Below are 12,547 nucleotides of genomic sequence, written 5' to 3' on the forward strand. Positions count from 1 at the left end.
AGAACGTAATCTAAATTTTTAATATATAATTTTTGCACATATGCCAATTAGTGACTGCATAGTATATATTGAAAAAAAAAAAAAAAAGGAACTATGAAAGTAGTTTATAGTTGAAAAACTGCCTTTGACACACCATTCTAATGATTTTTATTAAAAAAGATCTATGTTAAAACTAGGCTTGAATGCAAGTATAAATAAAGAAATAAGAAATAAAATGCTTGAATAATCAAGAAATAAGAAAAGGAATAAACTATAGGCTCAAATAATGAGAACTAAACTTCTCTTGCATTGTGAAGGAAGGACACGGTTAGCTGATTTTGGGATTAATCTTTGCCTTTGGTAATATGGCTGATAATAATATTGCTATTTGGGATCTCACTTTGGCTTGTGATTTGTGATGGGGGCTTTACATAGAGAAAGACAAAAATTTGGTTGCTTAGATTGGAAGGCTGCTGGTATATATGGTGTGCTTCACACGAAATTCCTCCTTCTGGTTAATTATATTCTATTGCTTGGTTTAAGATTGTGTTCGAATGGGAAGTACAGTGGAAGTTAATATTCAGCAGGAGAGCATTGCTGTTATGTTTTTGCTCATCGATTCTCTGTAAAAGCAAATTATTTCTATAAAATAATACAAGGGATTAAGAAATGACCATCGATGACGAAGACAATGGGCGGAGGTTGTGGTTGATCTTACAGAGGCATCGCTTGCTGGAGAGAGAGAGAGAGAGAGAGAATGAGAATGACAAGGCAGATTGCATACAAAACCCTTACAGAAATAGGAGAAGAAGAAGAAAGAACCAGGAAACAGAGAAAAAAATAGTATTTTGAACCCGACGTGAATCGAACACGCAACCTTCTGATCTGGAGTCAGACGCGCTACCATTGCGCCACGGATCCTCGTTGAAAATAGTGGTGAACAAATTTCTTATTATAGAATGTCTGTAAACTACGGTAAATTGCCTATACACCCCTGTGGTTTTAGTCATTCTCCTGAAGACCCCATATGGTTTTAAAATGGTTCTTATAAGTTATAGTTTCATTTTTTTGGGCTCATATACTCCGCTAGTTTTTTGCACTAACAATGTCAATTATAACTGAATTTAAATTAGTAAAATATTCTCTAAATCTCTCTTTAGACAACTAGAAATATATATTGAAAATAAAAAATGAATAACAATACCTTTAAAGTCAAGTACACTACTTTCATAAGACAAAGTCAAGAAATAAACTTATTATAGGACATATAAAAATAGTAATAATAAAGATAAATTGACCAAATTAACTCTACTATTTGATTTTAATCAATTTAACTCATGACTTTTTTTGACTTAAATTCACTAATGAACTTTTCAAAGTGGTTTTCTTTCTCCCTTGAATGCTAGTTTTTTGGTCTAAATTCACCCCTAAATTAAATCATTCTAAAAGTTCCAGAGTGAATTTGAGCCCAAAAAGGTTAATGTGCTAAGCTTATTAAAATATAAACATTTTTCTCAATTTATTTCTCATTTACCCAATTAATTTAAAAGCGACAATTGACAAATAATTAATTCGAATGACCATTTTGTTGATGTTTTTCTCTTCCTATAAACCAAATAATTATAGTAAAATATTTTATCCAAACTTAATCATGAAATTGATACGAATCATACAATTTAATAATGACTATATAGAAAAAAAAGTTACTAGTCAATTAGTTTAGTAATAAAGAGAATTCCAAAACATGTAGAGTTTGATCATATGAGTTCGATTCTTAGCTCAGCTATATCTTAGGCAATGTTTTGCCATCATAAACTTTACCAATTTAAAGTGGAGAAGATCCTTAAGTTGTAATATTCTATCATCATATTAATATATAGTTGATAATACTTAACAAGCTCAGTTGACACGTGAATATCTTACTCGAACCATGCTTGGTCTTGCCCCATTATTTAGGCTACCTTTGGCCTTGGCTTGCTTGACTAGGCCATCATCAATCTTGATATTCTACTTGGTGCTAGCTCAATTCAAATAAAACATGTATGTTAAAAAACCAATGCAAACCAACCTTTATCAAGATTGAATTACCTATTTTGGTTAAGACTATTTCCTAAAATTAAGTGATTATTACCAAAAATCTAGTGATTGATCTTAATCTCATTAAACTTAGATAAACTTTTCTCCTAAATTCAAGAAAGACGGTCTTAGGAGATAAAGTTAATCATCTCAAAACTACTTATTATAACTATTCCCAGTTATTGTCTAACAATGAGTTATAATTCTAAGTGAATGATTATCTCTACATTATTACAAGTATAGAATGATCTTTCTTTTGAGGTATGCATTCTCAATTGTGATCTAAAATTCTTCTGTTTCCATTCTATTGCTCTACATCTAACTTAGACATCGGAATATTTTTGTTAATCCATTTACAACTAAATTTAACTACCCTAGGTTCTGCATATGTTTAAATATCATCTATTTAAACAAATAAATAATTTCTCCAATTAATTTTCCAAAGTCTCCACTTAATATTCGAATTAATTTATTACTTAATTTTGTTGTTATGTTTTCGATATTGTTCATTCCAGCCCAACAGGATTGATCAGACTAGTTGTAACGGTGGCAGAATGCCACGATCCAGCAATCTTTGCGATGATGGTGGTTAACACCTACAACCACTCTAACGTTCAAGTTAGTGGAGGTTTAAAATATCAGAGTGTGGGTAAGGCTTGAAAAGAACATACATTGGCATGTGATTAGATTGGCTTATATATATATGTAAAGGTACCTTACATATCATCGGTCATCATGGGAGGATAGAGGACCGAGATTTACTACAAGGACCACCCAAATGCTCCCACTTAAATAATGTCCAATGGAATTCTGCTAAGTGTACTCCACTTAAAAGAAATGGTCTTATTCAACTTGGAGCGTATGTCAAGATTTGAATTAATAATACCGTGCAGACTCTAACCAAAACACATATGTTTTGTCTAAACTTCTTCAGGAATTCTGGTTTAGTTCATAGGTTGAGCAACATATGTTGGGGTACATATATGCTCGGTGAATCACGTATCACCTCATCTTGAGGTTCTAACATAGAGAACTCATCAAGGAAACTATCATACTCAATATCACATCCAAAAAATAATGTGACTACCTCGAACAAGTATCTCATGATTGTGTTGGTATTTGAGTAAGTCTCATCCTTGGTTCACAAACTAAAGGCGGATTACCCGTGTGAGAAAGCCAACCCTCAACCTATACTTGACATATCCTTTAAGTGTTATGGAATATGCTAATTGTAATGAAAAGAATACATCTACTCATTTCATTAATAAAACAACATTGAATACAATATGGTTTGCATGTTACAAGGAAGTACAATCATATCCTATGCAGCCCCATTGATTAAACATGATGGGAAAATAAATCAAGATAGCTATCGTAGGTATATATTTCAAACAAACTTCCTTGGACTCAAGGGCATCTCTCACAAAATTATATTTTATCCCAATGTGCTTGGTTTTCCCATGGTACTTTAGATCCTTTGTATAAGCTAAAGTTGCTTGACTATCACACATATTGTGATAGGCTCATCCTTGCAAGGTACTACGCTCAAATGGAAAATAAAATGACCAAGCCACATGGCTTCCTATACAGCAGCAGCACTGGTCACAAACTCAGCCTCCATGGTGGATAAAGCCGTACAAGTTTGCTTCTTGCTACTCCAAGAGATAGCCTTATTGTTTAGTAAAAAAATATATCTCGATGTAGATTTGCATCTATCCTTATCACCTCCCCAATCAGCATCTGTGTATCCAACAAATTGTAAACTACCACCTTGGTAGTATAAACAATAATCTTTCGTACCTTTGAGGTAACAAAAAATCTTTTTTACGCTTCCAATGCTGACTTCCAAGGTTGGATTAACACCTGGCTAATAACCCAACAACTTGACTTATATCAGGCCATGTACACATCATGGCATATATTAGGCTTCCTATAGCACTTGAATATGGAACTTATTCCATTTCATGTTTCTCTCGAAGGTTTTATGGACACATTATCTCACTAATTTTGGCATATGAGCAATCGGGGTATTCATTGGTTTAGCATCTTTCATATGGAAGCGTTCAAGAATCTTATCTATATACGTTTCTTGAGACAGAGCTAGCAACTTTGTAGCCCGATTCCTTAGAATCTGAACTCCAAGGATATATGCAGCTTCTCCCATATCTTTCATTTCAAAGGTTGATGATAACCATCCTTTGATGACTTTCAAAAATCCTTTGTTATTACTTGCTAATAGAATGTCATATACATATAGTGACATGATCAGAAATTTGTCCTTGGAATGCAAGACATATACAAAATGATTTTCATCCATCATTTTGAAACCATAGCTCAAAATTGATTGATGGAATTTTAGGTACCATTGCCTAGAAGCTTACTTCAGGCCGTATATCGACTTCATTAGGTGACATACCTTTTGTTCTTGACCCTTAATGACATAACTCGCTGGTTGTGTTATATAGATTTCTTCATTCAAATCACCATTGAGGAAGGCTATCTTAACATCCATTTGATATAATTCCAAGTCCATATGGGCTACTATTGCAAGTATTACCCTAATAGAGTTAAACTAGACAACAGGTGAGAAAGTGTCTTGATAATCAACACCTTCTACCTATGTGTACCTTTTGGCAACCAATCGTGCCTTGTACCTATCAATGAAACCATCCGCTTTTTGCTTGATTCGAAAAACCCATTTGTTCCCAATTGCTTTCCTTCCTTGTGGAAGATCAACTAAGTCCCAGATATGGTTATCCCTCATAGAGTTTAGTTCTTCTTCCAAAGCCATTTCCCACTTATCTAAATAAGAACTACTAAGTGCATCCTTAATAGTGCGAGGTTTATCATCCACCTTAGCTGAAACCATGTTCACTTCATCATTTAGAATCCACCACTTCTTTGGCCGTCTAAATATTCTTGAAGATCTACGCACAGTAGGAGAAGGCTCATGATGCATAACATCATCATGTTGTTTAGGAGGTTAATCATCTTCGACCAATTCTTGATGTTGATATATTTGATCACTTTCTTGTGTGAGCATATCTTGATCAATGTTTTGATCATTGTTAGTCACATCTTGACTAACTTCAATTGGATGCTCAACGCTCCCACTCAACGCCACATTCCCAAACACTCTTTATGGTGTAGGTATAGTTTATACTTTGTGATTATCAACTTGTGATTTAGACATTTCATAAAAGGAAACTCCTATAGTAACATTCCTTTTTCTTGGAAACTCATTTTCCAAGAAAATTGCATCCCTTGAATCAAATTCAGTTCTTTTACTTTCTTTCTCTAAATCAGCAAACACATAACCTTTAGAGTGTTCACAATATCTAAGGAAAGCACATTTCTTTCCTTTTGGTTCTAACTTTCCAAATTCAGATTTGGTGTTATGGACACAGGCTGCATAGCCCCAAGGCCTTAGATTGCTCAAATTTGGCTTCCTTTTAGTCCATAAATCATAAGGAGCAAAACGTACTAATTTGGAAGGCATTCGATTGAGCACATATGTTGATGTTAGCAATACATCTCCCCAATAAGACATATCTAAGTTGGCTTGAGCCATCATAGATCTCACCATGTTTAAGAAAGTGCGATTCTTCCTTTCGGCCACTCCATTTTGTTGGAGTGTATTAGGAATAGTAAGCTTCCTTTCTATTCCTTTTTGCTCACATAACCCCTTAAACAAATTAGACAGATACTCACCTCCACGATCTGTCCTTAGACATTTGATCGTAGTATTAAGTTGATTCTCAACCACACTTAAGCTAAGAAGCAACTCATTGCTTCACCTTTAAACTTTAACAAGTACACATGTGTATAGTAAGTATAGTCATCAGTGAATGTAAGGAAATATCTAAACCCTTGTTTGGATATCACACTTAAGGGATCACATATGTCAGAATGTACTAGAGCTAATGGAAACTGAGCTCGGGACCCTTTCTGAAATGATTTCCTACTCATCTTTCTAGCAAGGCAATATTCACATGTAAGAAGAGATACATTTCTCAAAGAACCAAGTAAGCCTTCTTTGGCTAACCTTTTCATTATTGATTCTCCTACATGCCCTAATCTTGAATGCCATAAATATTCATCTTGCCTTTCAGCTATAAGACAATGAGTGTTTGAATTTTGATAAAATATTAATTCAAAACCAACAAACTTCTTATTGGAAAATTGATAAACTTTATTTCCACGAAATGTTAATTCAAAACCAGGATAAAAAAGACAAGATATAGAAATCAAGTTTCTTTTCATCTGTGGTACATAAAGTACATCTACTAAATGGAGACAATGTCCATCCTTTATTGAAATTTCACAAATCCCGATTCCTTATACTTCAAGTCATGCATTATTTCCAACATATACCTACTTGGTATTTGGTGGAATCTTCCTGAAATGCATGAACAACTCATGATCTTTTATGATGTGATTGGTTGCTCCTGAATCCAGAAACCCATCATGAGTTAGAATCAATCATGAAAGTACATGATGCAACTAATGCATCAAATGTAAAAGGCGTAGTGTGTACCTTTGGTATAGTGCAATCATGTGCAAAATGACCCTTTTGGCCACAGTTGAAGCACTTGATTTTCTTGGGATCCCTTTCTTTCTTGTCTTTGAACTTCTTTACAGACAACTTTCCATTCATTCTTTTCCCTTTCTTGGAACCTTTGGTCCACTTATTCTTTTTAGAAGTATTATCTTCAGCTAGAAAATCTTTAGGATTTGTAATATCCATCACTTCCGCTTCCAAAAGAAAATGACGGGCAATATCCTCAAAGGTCTTAATTTCAGTGTTGTGTCGCAAATTGATCTTTATCAATTGCCACTCACTTTCGGGAAGTGAACAAATGATAGCCTGTACTTATTGTTCATAAGTTATAGTATGTCCCACAGCCTTTAATCCAGTGATCATTTTAGACATCTCTCGTAGATGTCTTCCCATTGTATGATCAGGTTTTTTCATATAATTCTCAAATTTGAGAATGAGTGCTCTTTTCCTCTCTAGAGAGATGCTTCCACACTTTTCTTTAGCCTTGTCCCATATAGCTTTGGCTGATTCAAGCATAACGAAATCCACCATGATGCCGTCAATCATTGCACTTAGCAAAGTGATTCTCGCCATTGTATCTTTCTTTTTGAAATTGACACAATCCATCTTTTGTTAGGGCGTTGCCTTATCACTAGCATTTCAAGGGTTTCTTGTTTAGTTAGTATGAATTGAACCTTTTGTTGCCATATAGCATAATTGTCACCATCGAGCTTCAAATCTTTATTGAGCTCGACAATTATGCCCTTAGTAGCATTAGCCATCTACATGCACATGCACCCATTAATAACTTGTCCATAACTTTTCATTCAAAGCATTATACTAATCAACCAATTAAATAACATACATTCTCAATCCAAAAGTATGCTTTTATCATACAATCAAAACCTCATATGCATGCATGTGATTAGCGTGTTTAATATAATTTGTGAATGAAAATACAGCCTTCTTTTTTTCTATATTTGCAATGACCATAGCTTTCTATAGATCCAATGTATGATAATCAATTATAACTGTAGATCAATACCGAGGATAATCAGCCTATTGACTCAAGGGTCAATCACAACTTGTTGTAGATCCAATGTATGATAATTGGTTATAACTATAGATCAATACCGAGGATAATCAGCCTATTGACTCAAGGGCCAATCACAAGTTGTTGTAGATCCAAGATATGATAATCAATCGCAACTGTAGATCAATACCAAGGATAATCAGCCTATTGACTCAAGTCGGGTCTTACTGATACAAAGATCAGCCTATCCCGTTCTTGAGTCACCTTTCTTTAAGAATGGATTTTCATCTTAAAAACGACCACATATATATGATACATCATAGTAACAGAATAACATGTATCATAAACCTAAAACAATTAAGTAAGAATATTAATTCATAATATTGCTTTAGTCATGGCCAAATAAAATGACACAAAAGAAAGGTAGAAGAGAGAGCAAAATGCACAAAACCTTAGCTCTGATACCACTGAAAGATTTCTTACAGTAAAGTAGTGGAATAAAAATCTTACTTTGAAAACTTTAAGATAGATAACTCTACATTTTAAATGCTATGATTGATTTGATGTAGAAACACAACTCCACACTGAGGGCAATTTGACTATGAACTTAAAGAAGCAACAATCAAAATACTTTCACAACCCAATATGCCTTCCTTGCTAGTCTCTTATTCTTCTCACCAGAAGAAAACTTGTATAATCCTTCAATCCTCTTATCTTTCCTTTTACTTTGTAATATACAAAGAAAAAGCTTTCAAATTGATACCTTGGATGAAATGGGTGGTGCTCTATTTATATTTGAGTGCCACCTCTTCCCAAAGGACTAGTCTTTGGAGAAAGGGTGCATGGAAGCTTCCAAGTAACCACCCATAACCAACTTGGTGTGAAAAGATGTGTGGTGACCTTGGTGTAACCACCCATAACCAACTTGGTGTGAAAAGATGTGTGGTGACCTTGGTGTAACCACCCATAACCAACTTGGTGTAACCACCCATCATAGTGACCTTTCATCCATAAGGAAGAGAGAGAGACTCATGTGTTGCCATGTGTCAACACGTGGTTAAGTCATATGTCAATTGCCTAGTGGTCCATGTACACTGGCATGTCATCACCCGATGACATGTCACTGCCACCTCACTTGATGACACGTCACTTAGCTAGTGTCACTCCTCCGAGCTAGGTCCAGCTACCTTGAGTTCACTTGAGCTAGAGTTGAGTTGCAGTGAGTTAGCTTAAGCTACTGTGAGCTATTCAAAACTCACGTTAAGCTCTCTCTAGTTATCTCATGAGCACATTGCTACTAAGCAATTCATGATCCATTTGAACAAGTTTAACTTGTGCATACACAAGTATTCGCTCAAATTCCAACGTGTTTTTTCAGGTTCTAACAAGTAATGCACACGGTCTTGAAATATGAGGCATCCATTTAGGAAGATGTGACGTCGTGGGCAGACATGGAGTTGTCTTGATGTTTTAACCTAAGGTGTTTAATGCGCGTAAGAGGGTGTGACAGGTGGCATGATCTCTGTGAGTGTTTGGCGATGTTTAATCTCTATCCATTAGATGCATGATATCTATATAAAGGCACTTGTAGGCCGTTTTCCTGCTTCTCACTTTTACATTTACAGTTGATTTTTGAACCCTAGTTTCTCTAGAGTTTCTACATTCTTCTTGCCTTCAATCATTGCGTGTTTGGGCCAAGTTCCCATTTTGTTTCCTCTTCTACATATTTGCTTGTTTCCATAGGTAACTTCAAGTAACCGACTCTTTCGATTTTTCAGTCTTTCGCTTTCTTTTTGCTATTTTCTATCTATTTGTCGAATGTTGTAATGAGTTCGGGGAGTGAATCTAGAGAATAGAGTGATTTTGTGACCATCGTAAGAAAGCTCCTTGTGAGGAATCCGATGCTTGGTCGATGAGCTTTGCTGGTCGAGCGTAGGAGAGTGATTCAGTGTGTAAACTAGGGTAGTTGAAACATAGATCAAAGTAGGAAAGGGGGCATAACTTCTGATGGCTCTGTTTTCCCTGGTTCCCTTGAGGATAGTGTTGGTGCTTCATCCATGGTTGGGTGATCTTCAAACCCATTTTGTGGGGCAAACGGTGACTATAGTTACGTGAGTGAAGACATGTCCAAGGTTGCCTCAGTGTATAACTTCCTAGATAGCATCAGTGTGTTAAGGTTGCGGATCCATTTCTCAACGATTGAAGAAGATGAGGGTTTGTTTGAGTGTCAACACTGTGGGGAAGAGGAGCGAATCTTCATGGCCGCAAACTCAGGGTTGATTTTTGTGTATGAGACATTTTTTACACGTCTTCGTCTTTGACTTCGGTTCACTAAGTTCTAGTGCTCAGTGTTAACGATGTTAAATGTTGCCCTGACTCAGCTGCACTCGAATAGTTAGGCCTTCATGAGAGCCTTCAAAGTGTTGTCCAGCTTCTTAGGTCGAGAAGCGAGCATAAGGGTCTTCTTTTCCTTCTTTCAGTTAAAAGGGCATCAGCAAGGGTAGTTGGGTCTCTTTGAATGGGCTGTCGAGAGAAAAGTTGCTAAAGGCCTTTGATAGCTCCTATAAGAATTTCAAGGCCAACTACTTCAAAGTAGCCTCTCAGCAGGATGTGCTCGCTTTCTTTTTGGTTGATAAAGATGCCTCCAAATTTCCCCTATTTAGAGGTTATTGATTTGAGGACCTTACCTCGTTAGGCGATAGAGCAACTGGTCGGATTAACTTAGCTATTGAAGTTAGGATCCAATAATATGATTCGGGTGTAAGGTTGACTCGGTAACCATGATTATGGATCCAAGAGATTTAGAGATTGTTGATTTGGGGTCATTAATCAAAATCCTTACAATGAAAAATATGATAACTGATGGTTATCAAGGATGATTGAATAGTTTTCTGATGTTACATAGCTTAGCTGTTGAGTTAGGATCGGATGATAAATATTTTTTAAGGTTCATTCAATGACTTTGGAAAAGAGATGTATAAATCAAGGATCCAAAGGATTAGGTCGAGCAAGAGACCGAATGTGGTCAAGTAATGGCGTGTGAGTTACGCCAGTTAAAGAGGCGATAGTGGTGGAACCAAAGTGACTCACAGAGACTGGACAAGGAACCCTTGCAACGTGACAACACTACTAGTTTGGTGTTTACAGTGAATAGGTCTGGATCTAGGGGCCCACTGTAAAGAGCTAATGGATGGCTCGTGGTAAGGTACGGGAGACCCATCAACTAAAGTGTTATAGAAAATGGCATGGGAGACGATCAGATGCTAAAGATCTAGAACAACACAGTAGGGTTTGTACCTTGTATGGGGTCCAAGTTCTGATGAACTAGGGTGTGAGGTGTGCCACTAGCTAGTTGAAAAAGGATGAAAGCCTAGGGAATCAACCCAGAATAAGATGGATCTTATTTGTGGAGACACGATCTAAAGAGACATAAGCAAGTGATGTCTTGAATGCGGACGGTGTGTTCCATTGTATTTAGGTTCATGGCCATCTTGTGAGTTGGTAAATGAGACGAGCATTATGAGGCTCAAGGGGTAGATTAATCTCGATGTTTAGGGTGGCAATGTTAATTGAGATCATGAGCGGGTCGTGTTTGTATTTGCCTCGAGGATATGGTTGGGTTGCATAGTAAGAGCTATTCGACATGTGAAATGGACATGGTAGACTTAATGTATAGGCGCTACCTATGCAGTGACGTGATCACTAGCATTGATGAGAGACCCAAGTGACAGAATTTGTACTTACGATTTAGTATGCCAAATGGGCTTGGGATTTGAATATCTATAAGAAAGGACATGTGAATAAGTGCAACCACATGGGGACCTGAATTATTATGTGATTTAAGACACGCTTGGGTAAAGAGTCTCTAGAGATTTTTTAGGTTCAATTGTTCATAGAAGATAGTTGGAACCAGATATCGTGATCTGATTTGAGGTCTTTAGAGATAAATCGGTTTAGGATTTTTGAGAAATTTCTTTAAGGATTGATTTTAAGGGCCATAAAGAATCTAAGGATTTGTGATGAGACTCCAAAGTTTTTTAAGAAGAGATCTAGGGGGTCTTTGGGTAATATTGTTAAGGAAATAGAGATTGAATCTCTTAAGCTATGGAAGCCATGATCTAGCAAGGATTGGAGTATCATAAATGACATAAGTACTTACCTGCTCTAGCTAGTGGTATGGTTATGGATTGTTGCCTTTATGATTATGTGAATCGTTGACGTGCTTGAGAGAAGCAAGTAATGGCAGACATGCCAAGATGACAGGTCGCAGTAGGAAAAATTGTGTTTTTAATAGATCAAAATCTATCAGAGATCCAAGATTTTTGATTTTGGAGAATGGAACTCTTGTAGGGTTAGACGGTCAGTCAAGTTAGCCTTGGTGGGAAAATTCTCAGATGTATAGCTGGGCAATCATTAAAGTAATGTCAGAGAGTTATGAATATAAAAAGCCTGTGGATATGTGATGTAGGCACATGCGGTCAAGGAAAAGTCATAAGAAAATTGGAAAATGATAGGATGTATTCTCGAAAAATTATGGGAGTATTTCTTAATAATGAATATGAAATTGCCATTGATAGCTTGAGATTATTAGATGCTTAGTTACGTGTGGCTTGACTGAGGGTATTAAATTATCAAGCTTTAAAATAGATGATAATTAAGAATCAGTATCTCTTATCTTGAATTAATGAATTATTAACCAGTTGCAAGAGGCTGAGATATTTTCTAAGATTGATGCATGATGGCATTCTCAAGTTTCGGATAGGATATATGTGCCAAAAGTCTTGTGATTAAGAGATGATTATAGACGGTATAGTTTTCTTGGGGTATGTGATCACCTGTGAAGAGCTACAATAGGATTATCTGAAATAAGGTAATGAAGTATGTTTTTCCCTAGTTATTTGATCAGTCAGGTGCTAATT

General features: G+C 36.1%; 1 non-coding gene across 1 annotated transcript; it reads right to left on the reverse strand.

Annotated features, from left to right (window-relative positions):
• Nucleotides 1-828: 828 nt before the first annotated feature.
• Nucleotides 829-900, reverse strand: TRNAW-CCA (transfer RNA tryptophan (anticodon CCA)). Its single transcript has one exon. It is a non-coding gene; the product is annotated as a tRNA-Trp (tRNA).
• Between the last annotated feature and the right edge of the window lie 11,647 nt (nucleotides 901-12,547).

This window comes from Diospyros lotus, chromosome 8 (genome assembly GCF_014633365.1).
Source record: "Diospyros lotus cultivar Yz01 chromosome 8, ASM1463336v1, whole genome shotgun sequence".
Classification (NCBI taxonomy): Eukaryota; Viridiplantae; Streptophyta; class Magnoliopsida; order Ericales; family Ebenaceae; genus Diospyros; species Diospyros lotus.